The sequence below is a fragment of the Magnolia sinica genome, chromosome 15, assembly GCF_029962835.1.
Source record: "Magnolia sinica isolate HGM2019 chromosome 15, MsV1, whole genome shotgun sequence".
Lineage (NCBI taxonomy): Eukaryota > Viridiplantae > Streptophyta > Magnoliopsida > Magnoliales > Magnoliaceae > Magnolia > Magnolia sinica.
This window is the reverse complement of record NC_080587.1, coordinates 8,667,389-8,673,388: the sequence shown is the minus strand read 5'-3', so window position 1 is coordinate 8,673,388 and position 6,000 is coordinate 8,667,389. Positions and strand designations below refer to the sequence as shown.

Sequence of the window (6,000 nt, the reverse complement as noted above, 5' to 3'; positions counted from 1 at the left end):
GGAAGGTTTTAACGGTAGGCATTTTCCTTCCTATTGTTTTCTGCCTATGCGATCATCCAGTTTTGAATTTGCCTCATTTTTGGGCTCACACATCAAAATGATACTTGGAAACTAATGATGATATGGTTTCATGAGCGCAGGGCCTCGTGGAGTCTCAACGCACTCAGTTTGGGGGTGTAAGTGTGTATGGTGTGATTAGCAAGGCTAGCATGTATTGAAATGCTTTCACTTGGGGCAGCTGCTTTACTAAAAGTGAAAGTAGTAGGCATTTTATGAACATAGTTTGAGTAAAAGATTTTCAATCGGGAGCACAAAAACCAGCATTGTCCAGATTGAAATTTAGATTTTTGATCGCCCAGTACGCTTTATGTTCTAACTCCACAGGCAAGTGACAAGCTTTCCCATAGACAAGTTTAAAGGGAGACGTTCCAATAGGGGTTTTTTAAGTAGTACGGTATGCCCATAAGGCATCGGTCAATCGGATTGACCAATCCTTACGATCAGGGTTAACCGTTTTCTCTAGAATATGTTTGATCTCCCTATTAGAAATCTCAGCTTGTCCACTTGTCTGTGGATGGTATGGGGTGCTCACCTTATGAGAGATACCGTATTTCTTCATTAAACTCTCGAATGGTCTATTACAAAAGTGTGAGTCCCCATCACTAATAATGGCTCGAGGTGTCCCGAACCGTGAAAGGATGTTCTCTTTTGGTCATTATTTCGGCACAGAATTGCTTCGACCCATTTAGTGACATAATCTACGGCGAGCAAAATATACAAATTTTTAAATGATTGGAGGAATGGTCCCATGAAATCAATGCCCCAGCAGTCAAATGCTTTTATGATAAGGATGGGATTCAAAGGCATCATATTTCGACGGGACAATGCTCCCAATTTTTGACAACGCTCACAAGCCTTGCAAAACTCATGAGTGTCCCTGAAAATAGTGGGCCAACAAAAGCCACACTGTAAAATCTTGGCTATGGTCTTTTTAGCAGAAAAGTGACCACCACAGGCCTGTGAATGACAAAAGGAGATGACACTCTGATACGCATCATCTGGCACACATCTCTTTAGAATTTGGTCTGGACAATAATTGAATAAATATGTATCGTCCCAGAAAAAGTTGCACACCTTGGTAAAGAATTTCTTCTTATTTTGTACAGTCCAATGTGTCGGTATGGAACCTGTGGTAAGATAATTAGCAATATCAGCGAACCAAGGTGAATGAGAGACTCTAAACAGTTGTTCATTAGGGAACATGTCATTGATATGGGTCACCTCAAGGGAATCAGAAGTATTAAGGCGAGAAAGATGGTTAGCCACTACGTTCTCTACTCCCTTTTTATCTTTTATTTTTAGGTCAAATTCCTGGAGTAGGAGGATCCATCGTATCAGGCGGGGCTTAGCATCATTCTTAGACAGAAGATACTTGAGCGCCGCGTGATTAGTGTAAATAATGATCTTGGATCTGATCAAGTAGGACCTAAATTTGTCCAAGGCGAACACTACGGCTAAGAGTTGCTTTTCCGTAGTCAAGTAGTTCACTTGGGCAGGATTTAAAGTCCTACTCACGTAATGAATGAAATAGGGCCTCTTATTTTTTCTCTGACCTAAAACCGCTCCAAGAGCATAATCAGAAGCGTCGCACATAAGCTCAAAAGGAAGGCTCCAGTTGGGTGGTTGTATGATGGGTGCACTAATCAACATGCCCTTAAGCTTAGTGAAAGCCTCCTGACATGGCTCAGTCCACTCGTATGGTGCATCCTTTTAAAGTAGATTACATAAAGGACGAGAGATGAGACTAAAGTCCTTTATGAATCTTCTATAAAACCCAGCGTGTTCTAAGAAGGATCGCACATCCCGTATGTTCTTGGGTGGATGTAGGTTAGAGATAAGATCAATTTTTGCCTTATCCACCTCGATTCCTTTAGACGAGATAATATGTCCAAGGACAATTTTCTTATGAATCATGAAATGACACTTCTCCCAATTAAGTACCAAGTTCTTCTCTTCACATCTTTTCAACACACATTTAAGACTTTCTAAACACTTGCTGAAAGATGAACCAAAAACAGAGAAATCGTCCATGAAGACCTCTAGATATTTCCCCACCATGTCAGAAAAGATACTCATCATACATCGCTGAAAGGTGGCAGGGGCATTACATAATCCGAATGGCATCCTTCTGTAGGCAAAGGTGCCATAGGGACATGTAAATGTGGTCTTTTCCTGGTCCTCAGGGGCGATTTCAATCTGATTGTAGCCTGAATACCCGTTAAGGAAACAGCAATAGGAATGACCAGCTAGCTTTTCCAAGATTTGATCAATGAAGGGCAAAGGAAAGTGGTCCTTCCTCGTGACGGTATTCAGCTTCCTGTAGTCAATGCACATTCTCCAACCAGTAGTAACTCTAGTTGGCACGAGTTAATTATTGGCATTGGCTACGATGGTGATCCCAGACTTCTTAGGAACCACCTGAGTTGGACTCACCCATTGACTATCGGATATAGGGTATATGATACCCACATCTAATAGTTTAAGAACCTCGGCCTTAACCACTTCCCTCATGTTTAGATTTAGTCTACGTTGTGATTGCCGAGCAGTCTTCGCATTATCCTCAAGATATATGCGATGAGTACAAATTGAGGGGTCGATTCCCTTAAGGTCCGCTATCGTCCATCCAATGGCTCCCTTATGCTTAATGAGAGTAGATATGAGCATACTCTCTTATTCTTTCTCCAGGTGGGCAGAGATCACTACCGGGTATGTCTCATTTTGACCTAAATAGACATATTTCAAATCAGAGGGCAAAGGTTTTAGGTCAAGCTTCGGCGGCTTAAGGTTAGACGGTAGAGGCACTACATCAGTTTGGGGCAACTTTTCAAATTGTGGCCTCCACCGGTTAACTTCAAGTACCAGTGCAGTATCAAGCAAGGCACATGTCTCCTTAATCATGTCATCATCAAAATCATGGGAGTGGGCCAGGCACATCTCTAGAGGGTCAGAGGATAAGGTCAGAGGTGTCGTATCTTCCACTAAAGAGTCAATCATGTTAATATCGTAGAAATCGTCATCATCCTCTAAGTTTCTGTCGTTATTAAAAAAGATGTTTGACTTCAATGTCATATTTCCAAAGGACATAGTTATGACACCATTCTTGCAATTGATAATTGCGTTTGAAGTGGCAAGGAATGGGCGACCAAGAATGACGGGAATCTGAGTGCTCATGTTATTGATGGGTTCGGTGTCCAGGATGTAAAATCTATAGGGTAGTAAAATCTATCAACTTAGACCTACACATCCTCAATTATTCCTCTTCGTACACGAACAGAGCGATCAGCAAGTTGTAGTGTGGTTAGGGTGGGTTTTAATTCACCCAAACCTAACTGTTTGTATACCGAGTAGGGAATCAGATTGACGCTCGCTCCTAAGTCAAGAAGTGCATGATCAATTCGATGGTCCCCGATTACACATGATATGGTTGGGCTACCGGGATCTTTGAATTTCTGTAGTACGTCTTGCTTTAGGATGGCACTCACTTTCTCGGTCAAGAAGATCTTCTTTTGAATACTCTGTCGTCGTTTGGTCGTGCATAAGTCTTTCAGGAATTTGGCATATGAAGGTATCTGTTTTACGACATCAAGTAGAGAAATGTTGACTTTCACTTATTTCAACACCTCTAGGATATCCTGAGAGTTAAAGAGAGGTTTTGGTGCGACCAACCGTTGGGGAAATGGAGCAACTGGCTTTTCTATAAGTTTCGATTCTAATTTTTGTGGGGCCTCACTAGATCCATCATCGTTGTCCTCTTCTGGTTCTTGAGGCTTTTCGGGCCTAACCGAAAGGGTTTTATCAATGATCTTCCCACTCCTAAGAGTGATGATGGATTTAGCGTGCTCCATTTGATTTGAAAAGCTGGGATTACTTATCTCGTATTGCGGTTTAGGATTGGGGAGTGGTTGTGCAGGAAGCATCCCCTTTTCTATAACCGTCATACGTGAATCTATCTTTTGTATAAAATCTCGAATTGCCTGGGTCAGCTCTTGCATGGAATTTTGAACCGGTTCTTCTTGAGGTTTCCCCTGATTTGGATTTTGATTGAAGAAACTTTGAGGGGTAGCAGTTTGTCCATTTCTCCAACTAAAGTTTGGATGATTTTTCCAACCAGGATTGTATGTATAAGAGGTCGGTCCATTGAAAGGTCTTTGATAATTATTTACGGCATTAGATTGTTCATTCAACACTTCTCGAAAGGTAGGTATCGTAGGACAATTTTCAGTTGTATGAATGTTGCAATCACAGATGCCGCAAACACTTTCATTAACCTTATCCTTCTTTCCTTACATGGCCTCAACTTTTTTTATAAGTATAGTCACTTTATACTTGAGATCATCCTCTTCTTTCAAGAGATATAATCCACCTTTCTCCTTAGATTGAGTTGGCCTAGACGTTGTGTTCTATTTTGGGTAATAGTCCCATGATTGTGTTTTTTCAACAAGACTATCGAGGTAATCCCATATCTCGTCGACATTTTTATTAATGAATTCTCCATTACACATTGTCTTGACCATTTGGTGCATGGAAGATGTCAGTCCATCATAGAAAAAATTTGTGATGCGCCATGTTTCAAAGCCGTGTTGTGGGCATGAACTGACCAAATCCTTAAACCTTTCCCAGCATTGGTAAAATGTTTCATCCTCCTTTTGGGTGAAGTTCATGATTGCTTTTCTAAGGGTAATCGTTTTATGATGTGGAAAAAATTTCTTTATAAATTCCCTTTGCATATCATTCCATGTGCCAATGGATCTAGGACGCAGTGAATGTAACCACATCTTAGCCTTCTCCTTCAAAGAAAAAGGAAAGAGTTTCAGCCTGACTGTGTCCTCAGATACATTTTGAAAATATAAAGTGGCTATGATCTCATCAAACTCTTTCAAATGTAGATATGGTTCTTCAGATTCAAGCCCATTGAACTTAGGAAGGAGTTGGATAACCCCTGGCTTGATGTCCATATGTCCTGTATTTTTGAAAAAAATCATGCATGAGGGCGTTCTCAGCCCCGCTGGTTGTAAATAATCTCGTAAAGTACGAGGCGGGGGTGCTTGATGCACCTCATTCTCACCCTGAATGTCCTCCAACCTAGGTTGGGGTAAAAGAGGTTGGTTTTCAGTCATCACTTCAATTAGCTCAGGGGATTTCGAGTGGTGTCTAGTCCTGCGATGGATAGTTAACCTCTCAACCAATCCTCCTTCAGTCAAGAGACGTCGAGTGTTGTCACGGGCCCACTTGGGCATGAAACACTCGCAGCCCTCAATCTAATTCAAAACCTAATCCTAAGAAAGGAAAAGAAAATCTAGAAAGAAAAAGAGAGTTGGAAAGAAGTTACCAAATTGAAGTCCCTAAGTTAAAAACCTGTGAAAGAAAACAAAACAAGTCAGTTTCTAAAGAGAATGTCTAAAATTAGAAAATCCTTAAAAAGAAAGATAGAAGTAAACTAGTCTCTAAAAGAAGAAATTCCTAAAGGAAAGTGGAAATTTCTAAAAATAAATTAGGAAACAAAGTTAGATTCTAAAAGAGTTAGAATTAGAAAGTTTCTAAAATAGAAAATCTAAACCTAAAATTAAAAAGTTTCTAAAAATAAAATATTTCCTAAAAATAGGAAAATACTGGAGTTAGAAAATTTCTAAAATTCAAACCTTAACTCTAAAAATAGAAAAAGTAGAGAAATTAGAAAGGAATTTACCAAATTAGAAGCTGATGTCAGGATCCTACAAAATAGGAAACAGGTTAGTTCTAGAATAAAAATAAAAATCTAAAACTAAAGTTAGTAAAATCCTAATCTTAATCTAATTCTAAAACAAATTAATTTCAGAGAATCGTAGCCGTCAGTCCCCGGCAACGGCGCTAAAAACTTGATCACTCCCCAAGTATAGGGTTGTGATGTAGTAATAAACTCGGTGAGACCGAGGTCGAATCCCAAGGGACTAAAACCTGTAC

At 40.1% G+C, this 6,000-nt stretch overlaps 1 non-coding gene across 1 annotated transcript; it reads left to right on the top strand.

Moving 5' to 3' along the window:
- The first annotated feature begins 4,632 nt into the window (after positions 1–4,632).
- LOC131228338 (small nucleolar RNA R71) lies at positions 4,633–4,739 on the top strand. Its single transcript, XR_009162844.1, has one exon. It is a non-coding gene; the product is annotated as a small nucleolar RNA R71 (small nucleolar RNA).
- Positions 4,740–6,000: the final 1,261 nt, after the last annotated feature.